Here is a 20,815-nt window from a genome sequence, read left to right as displayed (position 1 = left end):
AGCTGCCATAGTTGTATGGGATCATTGAATGTCTTGTGGTGTTCAGGAAGTCGAAGGAAGTCTTGGTTGAAGGTAGTGACCTTGAGGGTCTATTCAAAATTGATACAACCTCCATTCCATCGTGGTATACTACCATAACGCACTATCTATCCACAAGAGAGATTGGAGCCACTTTGTCGAAGGTTTGAAAGAGAAAAATTAGGTAGTAAGCCTTGATATTTTCCATTATGTTGACAAGGGATCGATAATGTTTATTGCCAATGAGTCATGCCTAATGAGGTTCCATTTATCTTGGAAGAGTGTCATGACTCCACTTGTGGAGGGCATTTTGTTGGATGATTGACTACATGGGGGTGGTATTTAGCTGAAAAAAAAAAGAATGGTTGGTGTGAAAATAAAAGTGAGCAAAAGGAAAGGGATTTAGTGTTTCCTTGTGAGAAATTGGTAGGTTCTTGGGTACTAAGACTGAACCTGAGACCGATGCCCTATTCTCCTTGGGTCACAATACACTTACCTCCTCCCTCCTTTTTACATGCATGAGTATAAAGTACTATAAAGAGGAAATAATGTGGTAAAATGGAAAAATATGTGATTTTGAATAGCTCAGGCTATAGGAGTCCTTGCCTAGTAAGAGTTACTAGTCTAGTTATCCTAAGTTAGGTAGGCAGGTCAAACCACCACTTAGGATGACTTTCTTGATAGTACTTTTTAGTCAGTTTGTATTGGAGAAGTTGGTTAGCGACTAGCTCCAAATCTCCATCAAATTATGCTAGGCCTATCCTTCATGGACTTCATGCTTTGATTTTGTCAAGGAGTAGGGTAAGAATTGTGTTTGTGCTTTGTTGTGTATTTTTATTTGAATCACCTTATTTCTCCTTATGGTTTATCTATGTGCAAATAAATTCATGGTCTCGACAGGCTAAGTCACCCTTTCTACTGGTTGCCAATGAGAATGGGATTTTGAGACCAAGGACAAAAAATATGCTCAAATTTATCGATTTTAGGTAGAAATAGAAGTGATGGATACGAACGTAACTAATTTAAGTGGCCCTAGAAGACAGGCTTTCAAAACTCTTTTGGAAATGAACCTCATTGTGGTTACAATTTTTTATAAACTTTTCTAAGGAGCAAAATTGATGAGGACAAGTGCTAGGTAGTGCAAGGCTCTAAGATGGATATACAAAATTTGTTAGACTTCAATTTGGAGACCAGATGCAAAAACGGGAGTGCTCGAGACAGAAGGGCCAAAGTGGGTGTGAAAGAGGTAAGAGGGGTGTTGAGAGTCAAGCTCATAGTCCTTAGTTCAATTGTCTACCTTAGTTGAATAAGGGTAAGTCATACTGACTTAACCATGGTTACATCTAGGCTACTTGATCTTTGTATGTGTGCATATTGTATAGATAGTTTATTGTGTGGAAGATAATGGATTGAGCAGGGAGCATGGCTACTACCCTTGTGGCCCAGTCTTTTTCCATCTCTCTCTCTTATTCTTTACATGATATCAGAGCAAGTTATTGTTCCCTTCTCAAAATACACTCCACTAAGTTTTTTTTGAAGAGATTGGATAAAAGCATGCAGATTTGTGATATTTTCTTGAAGTTCAAAAATTCTTCAAGCCAGGGTGGCTGACTTCCACTCTATTTTCACTGAAGTGCATAGGAAGTTGGAAGAGAGACAGATTTCCAAATGGTGGCATGTTAGAAGACATTGTACACAGCGTCAAAAGTCAGTTTGGGTGGGCTTAATACTTCTCTGATAGTACCATTAGCATATAATTTTGAACATAATAGAAGCCTTCCAGGCTGAAACTGGATGATGATGGAGTAATAGTTGGGCGAGAAGGTTGACAAGCAATACTAAGAGGAAGGTCAACAAGCAATACCATGAAGGGTGTTCAGTATATACAGTTATCACAAAAGAAGCAACCACAGACGTGGTAGTAATTTTAGCAATTGATTAGAGTAAATGAAGAGTCACATTCATAGCAAATTCATGGGACCTAAAATGGGCTGGCACTGGCTATGGCATTAGCCGACCTCATGCACAAAATAGAAAACCCCACCACATGACCTCGTCGGCCAGGAGTGTCCATAATACACCGATGTACACTAGATAGACTTAACTATGCGTTTGTATATTATATGTAGTCCAATGTTTACCTTCCCTTCTCCTCAGAGGGAGATCCCATAACATGTAGGCATAGTGCCTCATCACACAAACATCAAGAAGCACCTCTCGACTGATTGCCGCGGCTCCACTACGACTCTCCTACACCTCGGGGATTGGCCCCAAGATGCGTCGCTCTAACATATAAGACATAATGCACAAAATCCACTATTTTCTTGTTTTGTAGGACCCACAAATATTTAAATCCTCACCAAAAAATCCCAAGGAAAACGTACAACTGCCCTATAGGAGAAATGCTCATTTCCACTTCACATATAAGTCATATCCTAAGAAGACAATTGCTATGCAATCCAGGGCTGATACCATACCATGCATCATGCATAGTGCATATGATCCTAGTTCACAAAAAAATATTCAATAAATTAGCATTTTGTGATGTGGAAAAAATAGCCCTTTCATGATTTTCACTAAACGTATGCTTCGATGTATGGAGATTAGCACCGATCTCTCATGCTACTAGCTCCTTAGACTGAATTATCACAATTCTAAATGTAATGGACAATCAAATGCTTTAAAAAATTTAAACCCTCTCAGCCCTTTTAATCTCTTAACCTCACCCTTTTCCTCTAATGTTTAGGTTATGCTGCGTTGCATAGGTGTAGGGTATTATTTTGTATATATTTTTCACATACAATGAAAAAAAAGTGAACTATAACACATAAAAAAGTTAAACTGAAACAAAACTTCATGCCTAAGCTTTGTTATATAGCCATAACCATGAATCATAATTTTTTAGATTTTTGTAACGCAAAAATCCTAATTTTTCTCTTTTTTTACTATTTTTCTCTATTTATTTGTGCAGTAAAATAGATTATTTTGTGATTTATGATTAGTGACTAATCATGAAAGTTGAAAGATGTTTTGTCTTAGAATTTTATCCCATGCAAATCTCTTTTCCCCACCCGAAACCAATCAAACCTTCATTTTTACACTAAAAAGTTGTTTTTCAGTCTATAAATTAATTATTGTGACTATGTATTATTACAGATCTGCAATTTTTTTTTTCACAACCCTCACTCATAATGAAAACAAGATCCAAAAAAAAATTTGTTCCATATGAATTCCATTTCAACCATCAAACATCAACAAGAAGCAAATTTCATTTGTAAAAATGAGGCATACTTCTTATTTGCGTGTTGGGGTTTTGTAATTAATTTTTTTGGGTTTCCAATGGACTAATCAATAGCAAATATTCAACGCTAAACATCTCCTCTCAGCCTCCTCTTGATCTTGGAGCCATCTGGTTCATGCTGGGCAAGTATCCTTCAATCGGTCTTCATTCTTCATGGGCATAAAGTGCCCCTTCAGGGGAGAGAGAGGGAGGAGAGGGAAATACTGAATTTGTATCTCCTTGTCCAGGCAGCCATCTCATGAGTGGAAGGAGGCGATGGAGAGCAAAGGCACGATGTAGATTAGGGATATGATATGAAGGGGGGTTGTTTGCAGCCTCCCTATAGCCTGTCTTTCTCACACGTCACCTCATGCATCCATGGCATCCATTTTCTTTCATGTGGAAAAAAAAAGGTCTCCCCCCCCCCAAAAAAATCAGATTTTTTAGGGGCCCCCAAAGGGAGCCCCCAAAGTTCACACCCTTTGGGCCCATAAAACTCATTTACACTTGGCCTTTTCGGGTCTTGGCCTCTCGGGCATCCCCATTCAACTATTTGGCATTCAATTCGTGCTCTAAAAATTCCTAGGCGTCCATCTCGAAGTCCCCCACTACTAGGCATCTCATGGAGTCTCATAAGACAGTCAAAAAAATTATGAAGTTTCCCCAACCGTCGCTCGGTGGGTCTTTAAAGCACTTTTGGGCTTTTGCCGCTTAAAATCATACTGAAATTGCAACTGCCACCTTCAATGAAATCTATTTTTTCCTTGAAATTCAAATTTCTTGGCTATTTTTAAGCACTTCTCGGCATCAAAAATCATCTGTCATTGACGACCGCAGGATAGGGCGACTCAACCCCTCAAATCTCAGGAACAGATATGCACATAAACACAATCACAAAGAGCATCAAGCTTATACAAAATAAATACACAATGAAACACATCACAACTCTCACCTTAGCCTTGGACAAAACCAAGGCATGAAATCCATGAGGAGTAGGCCGAGCACAATCTATTAGAAAGCCCAAAGCTAGTTACTAACCGACTGCTCCAACATGGCCAAGCGAAAAAGAACGATTAGAGAGGTAATCCTAAGTGGTTGTCTGAATTACCTACCTAAATAAGGTCCACTCAACTAGGAGCTCCTACTAGGGGAAGACTCTGTTGGAAACTATGCTGTGAGGAAGATGAGAGACAAAAGGAAGAGAGGAAAGAAGAGAGATATGAGGCACCGGAAGTGATCACTGCAAAAAAAAAATCTCCAAGAAATTCCTTCAACTGAACTTGGGATGTAAGCAATATATCTGTCAAATCAAAACTTAAAGAAAAACGTTACAGTGACATTAGAACAACACAAGGTCTATAGAGACGGTTCGCGACGCCGCTCTATAGACAACATAACACATGTGGGGCCCCATGAATAGAATATAAATAAAACAATTTGTCATGAGCTGGAATATAGACACTCATCGACTGGAAAGAATATAAACGAAATAATGTGTCATCAGCTAGAATATAGACCCTCATCAGCTAGAAAGAATATAAATGAAATAATGTGTCATCAGCTAGAATATAGACGCTCATCAATGGCAGGCAAGAGCCACACCAACATTTTTCCATGTATAGATAGGATAGCTCACAAGCCAAATGAACAGCAGAGCTTGATTGCAGCAGGACTCTCCTCCTTGGTGACCTTGCCAAGGAGGACCACTGAATGTTTCCAACCATTCACTATTTCCAACCGTTCACTGTTTTCCATAGACCTCTACATGTTCTATCCAACCTTTTGAGTCTTTTTGTGCTAGAAATTTTGCCCAAAAGCTCAACTAGTCCCCCCATTTTCTGTGTCTCGTTAGTTTGGACAACTCCTTTTCCCTGTTCCTTAGTCCTGGCTAGAGGATTTGGGAGCTCATCATCGCTCCATTGAGTAATCTCAGCTAACTGCTTGGGTGGCTTGCCAGAACTATTGTCAAAATCCTCTATTGGTAACTTTGTTTTCTTAGACCCATCACTCTGGGCAGTTTCTTTTCCTTGTTCGATAGTCCTGGCTGGTTCTTCATACTACCTTTTCTTGAGCTTAGAGGCCATCAGCTTCAGGACAAATCAGCTAAATACATTGTCAACAGAGCTAAAGAAATGTCTTGAAACTTTGCTCTACTCATCCTTACTGAGACCGCTCAAAATGATTTACAAGTCTTGTCAAATATTTGCATTTTAAACAATGTATTTTTACCTTGAATTCTTACATACATTGACATGCATCCCCGTTCAAAGACAAAACATAGCCATCAACAGAGCTCAGATTACAATAGAGCACTCAGAAATCCATTCAGCTCATTTGAAACAAGATCTGGGTATTCTTCCTGAGGAAGCAGGGCACCGGATATTTCCACATACTTGGAGACACCCTTGGTCCCTTGCAAAGCTTCCATCTCTGCTTTGAATCACTTTGGAGCTTTGTTTGCTGACAAGATCAACACAGGGACTTTTCCTTTGAGATCTGCAAAGAGCAAGAAACTCCTCTCTTGTTTGCACAGAGAAGCAATCCTGTCAAGAAAGCAGCAAATGCATAGCATGCACCTTCACGCTTGGTTAAGGCAAGCCTACTCTCCAATAAAGATGGTGTTACATTGTTTGGATCAGCATAAACATGAGAGAGGTACTGTGCGGATGTTTTTGGGACTGCTAACCATGAAATTGTACATCATCCAGTCCGGATGTTTTTGGGACTGCTAACCATGAAATTGTACATCATCCAATCAAGCCTAGGAGATTATAGCGAGCCCCGCAATAAACCATACATGCTTTCCATTTCAGGCCCTCTTCCAAAGACTATAGGCATTGGACCGATTTCAGGCCCTCTTCCAAAGACTATAAGCATTGGACCGCGGCCCATGTTGGTGCAACAGCAGCAATAGCACGTGCCTTAATCAAACCCTTGGTAATAGCTCAAAATCAGACCCTTGGTAATGGCTCGAACAGCTATGCTAGGAAGGCTGGGAAGGCTTGTGCAGAGTGCGGGCTGAGAGCAATGCTATCGTGTGAGCGGGGCGGAGGCTTGTGACATCTTTGATCCGATCCCATCGAAATCCCTCCCAACCATGGCTACTTTCCTCACCTACAATCCCACAGTAGCTGTTGCATCTATAGCAGCAAGGGAAGCAGAAGCAGTCAAGCCAACCGCAACAATCAGCTTCTCGCGCCTCTCTGCTCGCGTGTCTCTGCTAGTAGCTGACAACACCGGCACGCGCTTGCAATTGCTCGTCCAAGGCCTCCCTTCCAAAAATCAGAGACAATTGAAGGTGGCTAGATTGATGGGGGTCCGTGCACAGGCCGTGATTGTTGAGACAGAGGTCCCAAAGCCTAAAACAGGAACTTGGATATGGAAGCACGGCGGATACGATGTGAAGGTGTTTTTTGAGGAGTACACAGGTGCAAGCTCTGATACCATGTTGAAAACTGCGCTGCGAGGAGGAAGACGAGAGACGAAAGGAAGAGAGGAGAGAAGAGAGATATGAGACACCAGAAGTGGAACCCGAGAAGTGTGTCAATTGAGCACACATGATAGGAATATATAGAGGAGACCTGGGGCGCTATATATAGACAGACTATATATAGCTAATAGACTCCTATAGCCTGATTAATAGATTGTGTCTTTTAGCACATTTCCCTTATAGCCCCGTATTTTCCATACTCGGGCGTGTAAAAAGGAGGGAGCTGAGCGTAGTGGCCCAGGGAGAATAAGGCATCGACCTCAGGCCCTATCTCGATACCCAAGAATCTACCAAGCCCACCCAAGGCGACACTTAATCCTTCTCTAATGCTCACTTTTATTTTCACTCCAATCCTTCTTTTATTTACTTTTCTTTTCAACTAGTTGCCATCCCCAGGAAGATAAGGCATCGGCCCCGAGTCTCATCCCTAGGAACCTACCAGGCCTTGGCAAGGCAATGAACAACTACTCAAAGATTGTTCTTTCTTCTCTATTTGTATAGGGATTAGAACCCCTTTTACACACCTGAGTATATTCATATATTTTCCTTCAAATATTTAGGGTTTTTTCCTTTTGGTTATTTTTGGTAGGCTTCTCTAACTGCCCCACACTAACAGAAACTCCTAGAACAGCCACCTAGTAGGTCAACACAATACGGTCACTAGAACTCCCGTCTAAAATAGGTATTTCAGTGCCTAACAATGCTAGTACATGAGGCAATGACTACTTAGATCTTCTCCTAGACATACATAACCTAAACCTAGGGATTCATGCCTTGATCTCCGATCTCCAACAAATGGAAAGAAAGCACCCTTATATACACATGTATCATTATTGGCTTAAGAGAAAAAGACTCGAAAAGGGGACGAAATCACTTGGAATGGCCAGAAGAAGCTTATTTACAGAAAAGGCTCCCTCCAGTGACTTCGTCAACCTCTATGCTGCAATCACTAAAACAAAAAAGCATTAAACATACCTGCACAAAACAGACATAGGGCCCTCTTGGCCTAAAGAAATAGTACATTTCACTGCAAACTAACTGGCCCTCTTGGCCTAAAGAAATAAATCATGTCACTACAAAGTTGATGGGCCCTTTTGGCCTAAAGAAGGCAAACATTTAAATGCTTAAAGCAACTCACCCTCTTGGCCTAAAGAAATCAAACATGCCAGCTCATATAGATCCCTCCTTGGAAGAAGGCAGATATATGAAAATGCGCTCTATTCCAAGGAAAAAATTAGGGCTTTGTGCCCTAGACTAAATGCATCAAGTTGTGACCCATCCCTCTTGCATATATAGCAAGAGGTGTACGCCTAACATGTCGTCTGACCAACCTATGGGTCCAAGATAGTAGTAGTAGATGGGTCTCAACTAGTCTTTGCATTACCCATATAAACCATTGCCTGCCATATAACGTGTGGTCTGATAAAACTCCCCACAAGAGACTAGGTCCTACCTCTTTATCCATAACAACATCTGGACTAGGACCACAGTTCAAGAAGAGGTCCTCCTCATCATAAGCAAAATTAGCTAAGGAATCCGCAAACTGATTCCAATAATGTGGAATCAGTTGAAGAGAGACACTCTCAAATTCATCAAGTAGGGTTATAGCAGTTTGATGATACATACAACGGATAGGATTCTGAACTGTATATATCGCATTTAATTGATTTACGATCAGTTGGGAATCCCTTTTTACTAACAACCGCCGAATGCCACCTTTATTGGCAATATTTAGTCCCATAATCAAGGCTTTATACTCTGCCATATTGACATTGAATCCTACCTCGAGATAAAGAGCTAATTTCATTATAACTCTACGTTGGGGATCTCAAATAACTACTCCAACACTCCCTTTTTTATTAGGGCCCCTAGATGCTCCATCAAAGTATAACGTGTACGTCCACAATGGGTTTACACACCCAGCCATCAAGAACTCCCCCTATTCATAATGATGATAATCAAAATTCAACACATTTAGAGGATGAACTGACGACTCCATCCCACCTTCTTCATTAAACTCTGTAGGGATGCTTGTCAAGATTGGTAAACAGTGATGGGGTAGTGTCTTATTGCTTAATAACTTTGTACCCTTTGCTCCACCAGATAAGCTTCCCCTGATGATATCTTTGCTCTAGATATGGATGCTCCAAATAAGGTATTAACCTCCGCATCAACCAGTTTAAGATCTCCTGCAAGTCTCAAGTCAATTCCAGCATGGACCTGCAATGCATTTAGTGCATTAGCATATTCAAAAATAAGAAGGTTTAATCTTATTAAGATTAACCTTATTTTTAAATTCCACTCCCTGTAGATCAGCTAATAAAACCATGGAGTTATTTTTACCTATCCTAACTATCTTGTAAGGGCCATCCCATCTAGGTTCCAACTTCCTTGGAAATAGCTCCCTACGCGCATCGTAGTATAGAACTATCTGTCCTTTCTTAAAGGTACATTTCTTTGATTTTAGATCATGCAACTGCTTCATCCAACTCTTAGCCACTTCGTGGGGCAACAAACTCTGCAATTTGAGCTCATCCAAGTGGACTATAGTTGTAAATCGCTCGAATAGGGTATCTTCATCACCCAAAGAATGATTTATTTGCGAATCTTATGGTCGGCAACTCAATTTCCAAGGGCAAGACACACTCCTACCCATAAACTAATTTGAACAGGGTGTGGCCAATGGCTCGTTTAAACGTTGTGTTATATGCCCAAACTACCACATATAATTTTGTATCCCAGTCATGTTTCTTTTCGGAGACTATCTTGGATAGGATATCCACGAGCTATTTTTTGGTATTTTCGACTTGTCCATTTACCTGCGGATTATAGGGGGTAGTCTTGTTATGCTTAATTTTCTAAGTTTCAGTCAGACTTTTAATCACCTTATTTAAAAAGTGAGTTCCACGGTCCGATACTATTTCCTTTTACAGACCAAAACGACAGATAATCTGCTCAAGTAGGAAACTATCAGTCTCTTTTGCATTGTCCTACCTCGTCGCCTGTGCTTCTGACCACTTTGTAAAGTAATCAGTGGCTACTATAATATATCTCTTCTGAATAGTAGACGACAGGGTAATAGGACCCACAAAGTCGATGCCCCACTTCTCAAATTGAAGGATAGCCATAATAGGTGTAAGTGATTGCTTCCTATTATCTCGATTGTCATGTCTTTGACATGTATCACATCTCTTAACATACTCGAATGAATCTTGCAAGATGGACGGCCACCAATATCCAACTCTTAAAGCCTTCTGTGCTATCAACTGCCCAGACCTCCACAAGTAGTCATGGTACTCCTCCAAGATAAATGGAACCTCATCACGCATCACACATCGACGATAGATATCATCAGCACCCTGCAGATATAGTGTTCTTGCGATCAAGGAAAATTTCAATGCCTGCTGTTTAAATATCCTCTTCTTGGATTTGGATAAAGTACCTCCATTCTCTCTCATAGATAAATAGTGCATTAGTAGTGTACTAGGAGGGAATAAATGCCGTATCAATCTTGAACAAAGTTTCTACGTCACTTCATTCAACCACGACCTCTTTGGGCTCTCTGAAATCCACAAGACATTCAACAATTCCCTGTAGCTTTGATGGCTTGCTCTTGATCTTGTAATCAAACTCCTGCAAATTGATTAACCACTTTTCTAAACGATCAGGTGGCAGTAACTTATTTAGTAACAATCGAAGCCCTTCCGCCTTTGTATAAAAAACCACCTTCTCATAAAGAATGTAATGCCTAAACTTTTTGGTTGCAAATACCATCGCAAGGCACAACTTCTCCATATAGGTATAGTTAATTTTCGATATGCCCAACTTCCAACTAGCAAAGGCTATCGGATGGTACCACTTTTCCTCCCAAATTTGGGATAAGCAATAGTAGCTGATACTGTACATAGTGGCTGTTGAAAATATATAGAAAGTTTTTCCCCTTTTAGGTGCTTTAAAAATAGGTACTTTGGCAAGCTCTTGCTTCACATCATCAAAAGATACTTTGCAAGCATCATTCCATGTAAATTGACAATTGAAGGACAATAGGTTCATCAGTGGCAACGCTCTTTTTGCCAAGGCATTGATAAATCTCCGATAATACCCTATCGATGATAGAAAGCTATGTACTTCCTTTGGAGTACATGGCAGACTCATGTCGACTATGACCTTGATCTTTTTGGGGTCAGTCACAATCCCTATTGAACTAACCACATGGCCTAACAGTAGCCCATAAGGCACTCCAAAGACGTACTTCCGTGGGTTAAGAGCTATGTAGAATTGTCTGCAACACTCAAAACACCTGCCTTTCTCTAGTGATGGCTACCCCTAGGTCATCAGTGAATACTTTCAACTCCTCTAGGGAGATGTCACCAAAGGTCTTGTCGTCTATTCTTTGCCACGAACAAGGTGCATTACATAAACCAAATGCCATCACATGGTATGCAAAGGTAGGAAAGACATAATAAATGTTGTTTTAAGCTTGTCTTGCTCAGTAATTGCCATTTGATTGTACCCTGCAAAACAATCCATGAACGAATATACTTCCCTACCCACTAATTGATCCAAAATTTGGTCAATAAAGGGCAATGGGTAGTAGTCCTTGACTATCTTCTTATTTAGCTCTCTATAATGTACACAAAGCTAGATTTGATTGTTCTTCTTCTTTCTAATCACATTGGCTAACACTATTCAGTATGCTGAACAAGGGATATCAAACCCACTTTTCGCAACTTCTGCAGCTCCTTAAACAATCTATCCCTTACTTTTTGACATACAGGGCGGATTCCTTACTTTACAGAAATAGTATGCATAGCCAGACTAGGGGGAATGCCCCTAAGTTTTTCATAGCTCCAAGCAAAGATGTCGCACAACTCCTGAATCAGGGACACATAGTCCTCTCTCTCTTCTGAACTGAGCATGAAACCTAATTTAATTGGCCTTGAATCATTAAGTGTACCAAGGTCCAACTCAATTATGTCCGTGTCTCTTATTCGAACTTGAGGCTCTATCTATTCATTCAATGTTATCTGATAAATGTCTTCTCTAGTGGACCCTTCTTTAGATCCATCGCTCGATGACGTCTCACTACCAAATGATATTCTATTGTTTCTAGTTTGGTAGAGGATAAAGGAGCCCTCTCAGTCTGAGGTGACTCAAGGTAAGCATCCACTATTACACAATTGGCACCTCTACCTAGATTTACTCGACCAATAGGTATATCGACTTGGTAGTCTATTTGTAAGATCCATGGCCGACCTAGCAAAACTCGATAGCTAGGATGTCTTGCAAACCTTATCACCCTAAAGTTCAAATAGCATTCCATGCTTGCAATTATAACGTGGACTTTAGTGATGCAACCTTCTAGTAGTCTTAGACTGTCATCCCCCATCCTAAGAAGTGTAAAGCTGTTTTTTTGAATTTTGAGACCTAGCCTCTCCATCAAGTCTGAACTCATGATATTGATGGATGACCCAATGTCCACGATATCATGCTCTACTAATATTCCATTTACATATACTGGAACCCTAGGGCAATGTTTTTCCACATGATCGACCAATCTTCTCCCACTCTAGCTATGCCCAAAGGTTCTACGATATATCCAATACGCAAGAATTTCTTGAATTCCTTGAATACTCTTGGAGAAATTTTAATCAATTGCAAGAGGTTCACATCTGGTTTAACTTTGCAAAGAGAAGTTGCTAGGTCAAAGTCGTGGTAGTTAGCCAAAGTTCTCTTCTCGCGCCAAACCATTCTCTCCTTTGGTCTTTGGACTGGCTTTAGTGCCTCTTTTTTAACTTTTGTCTTCTTTCTTAGAAATCCCTTATCCTTCTCGAGATCAACATTACTATCAACAGGCCTTAAAGGTCCACCTTCCATATCAAGATTGAGAACTTGCTTTCCCCTAGCCTCTTGCTTAGGGTTTCCCTTGATAGGTTTTACAGTTCCTTTGTCACCCTCAATCTTTTGACCTCTTGTTATGGCTCATAGATTAGAAATTTCAACGTAATCGACACATACAGCCTCAATAAGGTTGACTCCACTACTGTGAGGCAACTCCTCTACAATAGCCTTTCCTCGTTGCAGTATTTGTCTTGGTCTCTCATCTTGCTAGAGATTATTTCCTTGTGCGCGATGGTTAACTAGACCAGGCTATTTTGTTACTTCTTAAGAAAATTGACATCCACAACTATTTGTCTATATTGTTTAGAAATCATATCAGTGTAGTGCTTCATCATGTCCTTAACTTCACCAAGGACATTAGAGGCACTCGACTCATAGCTGCGATCGTCTGTCTATCGTCCCATCAGCCTAACCACTTGATTAGGAATTGGCTATGGATCTAGTAGGACAACATTAGGATTCATTATTTGGCCTCCACCATGTAGTGGGCCTGTTTGACTTGTTATAGGCATAGTCATGCTATTGGGAGAAGTGGGTAACATAGGCAGATTCGGCATGATACTCCCCCTGCCATTCACACTTGACATGGGGTCCCCTTGACTCCCATTGGTTAGTGCCAAATTACTACCATTACAATTTATCCTTACTACATAAGCCACTTGCAAGCACGACTCTACTCCTTTTGCTTGGGTAATAGCAGTGTCAATGTCAGCCTAAGCGACACTACTAAGCTGTACCTGTGTAACGTGTCCGCCTATAATCTTCAAGACACGTTTAAGCAATCCATCGGAAAGAATATCTAGAAAGTTTCGCCCAGCACTCCCATGAAATGTCACGAGGTTTGCGATCTAGGACTTTCCACGTCTACTACATAGCGAAAGTATTCTGTCCGTTCCCACTTAGGATTGACTTGAATCAAGGTTTTCCCTAATGGTCATTTCCTAAATGGCAACTAGCGTTGAACCCCAAGCGAACTACTTTATGCAGAAAACGCCATGGTCGAAGCGGATTCACACTGCACTTGGTTCAAGGAGAATGGGAAATGAGAGGGATGCAAGGCTCGACCTCTCTGCCATTAGGCATAGCCGCATTCCGTTCCCCTAAAACATTGTAAATTGGGATTATTGTAACTTAGATTCTAGGTTAGCGCCCTTGCTATTCGCATCCTTTGAAACAATCTTCTTGTTGTCCATCATGATTTGAGAAAAGTTCTCGGCCAACCGGGACCACCCATCCGTAGGACGGACCCATGGCCACATCCATCGCACTTTCCTTAGGTTGTTTTAGTTATCTAATTACCTACCACATTTAGTTGGACATGCATCAATCAGCTTCCTTAATTAGCCCGTTAGGCACTGGTTCCTTCACGTAATCATAGAACTTGACATAGAAAAGCAATGTCAAACAAGTTCCTTTTCAACAGGTTATCATATTTATCTTTGAAATACATTTATAAAAATTCAGCCCATAGGCTTATCCACAATCCACCCGAAGGCTATCCAGCAATCCACAGTGATTACTAATCCAAGATTTCGCCCGTAGACTAGTATGCGGGCCTCGAGATCCAATCCCGAATCACGTTGGCCTCTTGTGCAGGGCCCGCAAGGCGAGGGATTTATGGCCAGAGCCCCCTCTGGCACCCAAGCGCCCTCCTGTTCCAAGTAGCACTCAATAGAGAGACCTCTCGCGGCGGGTTCGGTCCACCTTCCCGACGTGGTTAACAACCCCCTTGGTTAGGGTTAGGCAGGAAGTCGGGGGTAACTAAAGCTGCCTCTCCCTTCAAGCCTTCAACCTGAAGCATTCGATATCTTTTCATCTTTTAATTCTTTGAGAAAACAAAGCAAAAAAGTGCTCTTAAAGCTGTTACAAGCACAACCAATTCCATTGGTCCTTATTTTTAGCCAACTGCTAAGGAGTGAATCCTTCTTTCCGAATGTATCCAGCACTTGATCTGGGATCAATTGTGACTTGGCAAGATCCCCAAGGGTTTGTATGTTAACCCTTATATCCTTGGGTTAGGTCCGTACCCTATTAACCCAACTTAACCAAAACCTTAAGTTCTATTAGTAGTAAATATGTTATTTCAATTTATTGATTGGTCTTTTGCTTCCAAGAAAATATCTAATCCCAATATCTTGGTCACTTTACTCAAGAAATGTACTTTATCAGGACGATTATTCATCCTCTTGCAAGATAAACATGCGTAAGAATCTGTGAATCTCATTCCGAGGAATTGGCCATTCCCTTGTGATCAAATCACAAGATCATGCGACTCTGCAACTTGTTGCGCAAGTGTCGCATCAAAATTATGGGACTATTTACCCATCGACTAGAGTCTTCTAATCACGAAATCATGATTAGATATAACAATCCGTTCCTAATTGCACTAGGCCGACATTGTCGGTCCTAAAGTTCTAAATTCCAACCGAGTTTCATCTTTTTTGCGAGCGATCCTTAGGGTAGAAACCCTAGATCGTCTCTCGCAAGTATATCCTATTGTCCCTACATTTTGTGAATGTGGGCAAGTCTTTAGGTTTAAGAGTTTCAGCTTTGGCAACAATAAGAGCGATTAGGTCATGTCCTCAACGTGCTAAACCCTAGCTAGCTCTTTGGGATATGTTGCATTGAATTAACCCTTCCTAAACCACATGATGTATTGTCTATGTATGAGTAGTTTTACAATCCCTAACTTTTCCGACTAAGATCAAAACGTGAGTTAAGTTATGGCATAATTCCTAGTGATCCTTCTATAACATGCATTCAAGATTTATGCTACTAAGCATTAGGGTTTTATGTGAACCATGCAACATTTTTCCTACTTATTTTCTAACTGAGATATTCGTATGATGCTGAATGAGCTGATTGAGATTTAAGCCAATTGACTAGATTTTAATCTACTTTACGCAGATTTAAGAACCACTTCCATGCCTAGCAATTTCCTATGGTTGCTAGCAACCTTCTTTCAAGAATCATTTCGAAGAAAAGATGTTCAATAATGCAACATGTGATTTATTCCTTCCATGCATAATCGAAGTGTACTATCATTATTTTGACTTGCATTTAGTTAGTCTAAGTTTGTTATCTTGCAATGCTTAAAAACCACTTGCTAGGAATGCATAGAGATCTTATGCTCTTCTATTTCATTCATTTAATACAAATGACCGATTCCTTGATCGAAGTTATTTCCTTTAATTTAGCCAAGGTATTTCAATTTTAAAAAAATGCATCCTAATTTTCGTAAATGAATCATGCACAATTGAATATTACGACGTAAAACAAAATTAGGAAGAAAACTTGGACTTGTGGTGAAATGTCCACATGGATGTTAGGAGATGATCCTCCTGCGTTTGCGCCTTGTGTCTTCTTAGGAGCCATCGCGAATTCGGCCTTTTCGACTTGGACGCAGATTTATGATCTTGGCCGTCTCCTTCGCATGCGAAACTTCCTTTGTGATTCGACTTTCTTGAATAATTTCTCCGTCTTTTGGAACCGGCTTTAGAAGGCCTGAAAGGCTGCCTCCATGAAGTAGGGAATGGATTTGAGAGGGAAGGCTTTTAAAAGGAGACCAGGGTTAGAAGGAACAATTTGGGAAGGCTCATGGAAGTCCAAGGGAGGTATTTTTAAATAGGTTTTGTGAAATGCTAAAAGGGGGAAAAAGGTTTAATACCCAGGATAAGTCAAACTTTAAGGGGACTTGGATGGAAATTTCAAGAAATGGGGTTGGGTGGAAATTTGCAAGGGAATGGATGTAAAACTCTTGGGGTGAGACTCCCTTTGTGTAAGAATGCAAGGGGAGAAAAAGGACGTGTATAAAGCCGCTTGTAAAGGGGTTAAATAACTTTAAGGAGAGATTCCTTGTGGGGAACCCAAGGGGGGAAGAAGGGCTTAGCTCCTGGGGTAAATGAGCCTTTTAAAGGGCCTTGGTGAAATGAAAAAGGGGGAAAAAAGGGTGCTTGTGAAGGCCAATAGAAAGGGGATTCTAAGGGACCCCGGGGTTAAAATGAACCCTTGTGGGACTTGCAATATGAAAGGGGGATTAGATCCCTCCCCTTAGAAGCTTCTTGGAAGCTTCTATGGTCACAGAAACCACGGGGGGAAAAAAATAAAGAAGAGATGATTTGCTTATGGCGACTTGTTGGCGAATCAGGCCGAAATGGTGGCCATGACGGGTCTCGGCGGTGCTCCTCCCTCACGGTGCGGCAGTGTTACGCTCTCCTAGCTTTCCCTCTCTCACACGGCCACGTCCGAATCTCACAACCTCCTCCCTATCTCATTTAATGGCGGTTCTGGCATAGTCTACCCTTCTCAGAATCCCCTCTCTCCTTTAAGACTGGCGGCGTCCGATTTCTCACTCAAACTAGCGGCACCACGGCTCCTGGCTCTCCCCCTTCTAGCTCCCATGGTGATGGGTTTTATAGGGAGAGGGAGAGGTACCTCCCTCCCTCCACGCACCATTTGCATGGCATTCACCTTCCCCCTTGGCATCCAACACGGTGCTGATTTAACCGTCTTCACTCATCCATGACCTTCTTCGCAAGGCTTACGTGCCCGTGCTTTATTCCTCCTCCTCCAGCACAGCCTTCGGCTGGGGAGAAAAAAAAGATTAAAAGAAAAATTTTTCCATAAATGTTCTCAATTTCCTCTTGACCTCCTCCCAAGAGGAGGTCCACACGGAAATATGCGATTTCATTAAACCATAGTTTCGGTTCTACCAATGGAGATTATGATACATCGTGTTTTAAATTCGCACCGTCCGTGACCCAATGCCGGCATTGTCTTTTGCCCAAGAATTCACACGACTTTGTAATTACATTCTCTCCCCCTTGGAGGAATTGAGATGTCCTCATCTCGAGATAAACTGGGGATATTGATGGTTGAGAGTGCTTTCATCTATCCAAGTGGCATCCTCCTCGGGATAATCTTTCCATTGGACGAGGCATTCTCTCAAGGTTCTGTATCTCAGTTGTCTCTCCCTAACATCTAAGATCCTATTAGGCCTTAGTTCAAGGACTCCTTGACTCGGCATTATAACTTGTTGGTCATCAAGTACATGGTTAGGATTAGGTACATACTTTTTCAATAGGCTGATATGGAATAGATTATAAACCTTTAGGTTCTCTGGGAGTTGCAATCTAGAAGAATTAGGTCCTAGGCACTTGAGGATCTTGTATGGTCCACAATACCTTGGACTTAGCTTTTTGCAATCTCCTAAGGATAGGGAGCTCTTCTTTGGGCATACGGGAATGAAGACCATGTCTCCTTCCTCGAAGATTCTATCTTGATGCTTAAAATCTGTGTATGCCTTTTCTGTCTAACCTTGGAGGCTTGGATGTCTTGTCTTATTGACTTTATTTGGTCATCCATCTCTTCCAACATCTGCCTTGAAGCTTCAACCCTCAAGGTTGGATCTAAGAAGTTTAGGGGACTTCAACAGTCATGACAATACAATGCTTGGAAAGGGGTCATCTGAATGCTTTGTTGGTAAGAAGCATTGTAGGCAAATTCAACCAAAGGCAAGTATTGAATCCATCTTTTTGGCTCATGACAGCAGTGTGCCCTAAGCATATCCTCGATAACTTGATTGACTCGCTCTATTTGTCCATCCATTTGGGGATGGTAAGCTGTGCTAAAACAAAGTTGAGTCCCAACGGCTTCGAAGATAGCTCTCCAGAAGTCTGATGTGAAGAGAGAGTCGCGATCACTAATGATTCTTCTGGGTAGCCCATGTAGCTTGAATATCTCCTTGATAAACAACCTTGCAATGTTCGAGGCTTTATAGTTTGTCTTTACTGGAATAAGGTGTGCAACCTTATGTCAAGATTGTGGGAGAGAAGGAAGGAGTCTCACTTGTAGCTTTCTTGCTTGCACAATGGGGGAATACACACAAAGGTGGATGTTGAAAACAGTTTTCCTCTTCTTAGTTTTGTAAGACAAAAGAACTCTGATACAAAGAAATAGAAGAACCCTATATGTGGGTCTCAAACCAAAGACAACTATTTAAGGTGGCATACTAACTGAGCCACGAACTAGAGTAGATAAGGATAGCTGTCATCTAGCTATTATTCATGGGCGGTGTACCAACCGCATCTACAACAAGTCGGTGACATAAATGCACAACGGTCACCCTGGCATATCACGAGTGGAGCTCGATATCTCAACACTCCCCCTCGAGCTCAATCCCAATTCCTGCACACCAAGCAGGTCTCTGAACTTGCGCAGCTTCTGTACGCCCAATGCCTTTGTGAATATGTCAACTACCTGATCCTCTGTGCTGACATAAACTAGATCAATAAGACCTAGTAAAACCCTCTCCCGCACATAGTGATAATGCACCTCAATGTGCTTTGTTCTAGCATGATAGACTGGGTTATTTGCCAAGTGTATACTACTCATCTTGTCACAATAAATGACAACTGGCCCATCTGTAGGCTAATGCATATCATAAAGTAGCTTATGCAACCAAGCTACCTCACATGCAGCCATTGCTGCACCCTTGTACTTAGCCTCTGTGCTCGACAAGGCAACTGTAGGCTGTTTCTTGCTGCTCCAAGTGACTGCAGCACTCCCAAAAGAGAACACATATCCACTGGTAGATCGTCTATCGAAAATACTACCGGCCCAATCAGCATTAGTGTATCCATGTAACTGTATCTGAACCCTAGTCTCATAAAATAGTCCATACTGCAATGTGGACTTCACATATCTGAGTATGCGTCTAGCCGCATCCAAATGTGGTTTCCTTGGAGCCTGCATAAACTGACTTACCAATCCAACAGCATAGCTCAAATCTGGCCTGGTAATAGTCATATAAATCAAACTTCCTACTATGCGTCTGTACATAGTAGGGTCTTCGAGAAGCTCACCTGCATCTGTGCTCAACTTCACATTCTGCTCCAAAGGAACTGAAATAGGCTTACAGCCTGTCATCCCATATTTGGACAGCATGTCCAATCCATACTGCCTCTGCAAGAGCCATATTCCACTTGGTGATCTAATCACCTCAATGCCCAAGAAATAACGCAGCTCTCCCAAATCCTTCATCTCAAACTTTTGCTTCAATAGCATTTTCACATGAAGGATATCTTCATCACTATCACTTGTGATAATCAAATCGTCAACATAAATGACAAGCAGCATAATACCTTTCTCTGTTTTTCTCACATAAAGTGAGAAATCTGCCTTGGAAATCTGAAAGCCAATAGTGACAAGATACTGTCCTATCTTGTCAGACCATGCTCTAGGTGCTTGCTTCAAGCCATACAAGGCTTTCTTCAACCTGCAAACAAACTCAGGATGAACAGCATGCACATAACCTGGTGGCTGCTCCATATAGACCTCTTCTTGCAAATCACCATGCAAGAAGGCATTCTTTACATCCATCTGATGTAAAGACCATCCCTTTGATGCAGCCATGGCAATGACTGCTCTTACGGTTGCCATCCTTGCAACCGGACTGAATGTTTCTTCATAGTCAATGCCATATGTTTATGCATACCCCTTGACTACTAATCTTTCCTTGTATCTGTTCACAGAACCATCTGTGTTGTGCTTCACCTTATAAACCCACTTACAGCCAATTGCATTCTTATCTTTAGGCAAAGGTACCAACTCCCATGTAGCATTTGCTTCCAAGGCATCCACTTCTTCATCCATAGCTTTCTCCCATTTTTCTTTTCCCATGGCTTGCTCAAAAGAAGTGGGTTCTAGTTCATGTATCACTTTGACTATATATGCATAGTGAATGGCTGTAAATCCATCATATTTCAGCCTATCCACAGGATACCTAGCTCTGGTAGACCTACGCAAAGTAGGCTCACTTCCAGGTGCTCTCAAAACATCCCTGGTCTTCCTTACTCCAGGTGTAACAATAGAAGGAATACCCAACTCATCATCAATGCTCTGTTCTGAGCCACTGGATTCACCATCCACATAAGAGTGACCTGCATTCACATCAAACATGTGCTGTTCTACCTTCTCTTTTCCTTTTCGTGATACCTGCATACCACTATCTGCATTGCTTTGAGAAGATTCTCCTGATCTCAATCTGCCTGTCCATGGCAAAGAATGTGAACCACTGCTAGAGGACGCTCCAGGTCCACTAATATCTTGTGTGACTGCTGTTGTGA

General features: G+C 41.4%; 1 pseudogene; it reads right to left on the bottom strand.

The window, feature by feature from the left end:
- Positions 1 to 5,597: 5,597 nt before the first annotated feature.
- On the bottom strand, positions 5,598 to 6,378 carry LOC148024801 (uncharacterized; annotated as a pseudogene).
- Positions 6,379 to 20,815: the final 14,437 nt, after the last annotated feature.

The sequence above is a fragment of the Lygodium microphyllum genome, chromosome 15 (assembly GCF_053477565.2).
Source record: "Lygodium microphyllum isolate KBCC chromosome 15, Lygodium_microphyllum_v1.1.10, whole genome shotgun sequence".
Lineage (NCBI taxonomy): Eukaryota > Viridiplantae > Streptophyta > Polypodiopsida > Schizaeales > Lygodiaceae > Lygodium > Lygodium microphyllum.
This window is presented reverse-complemented; position numbering and strand designations above follow the sequence as displayed.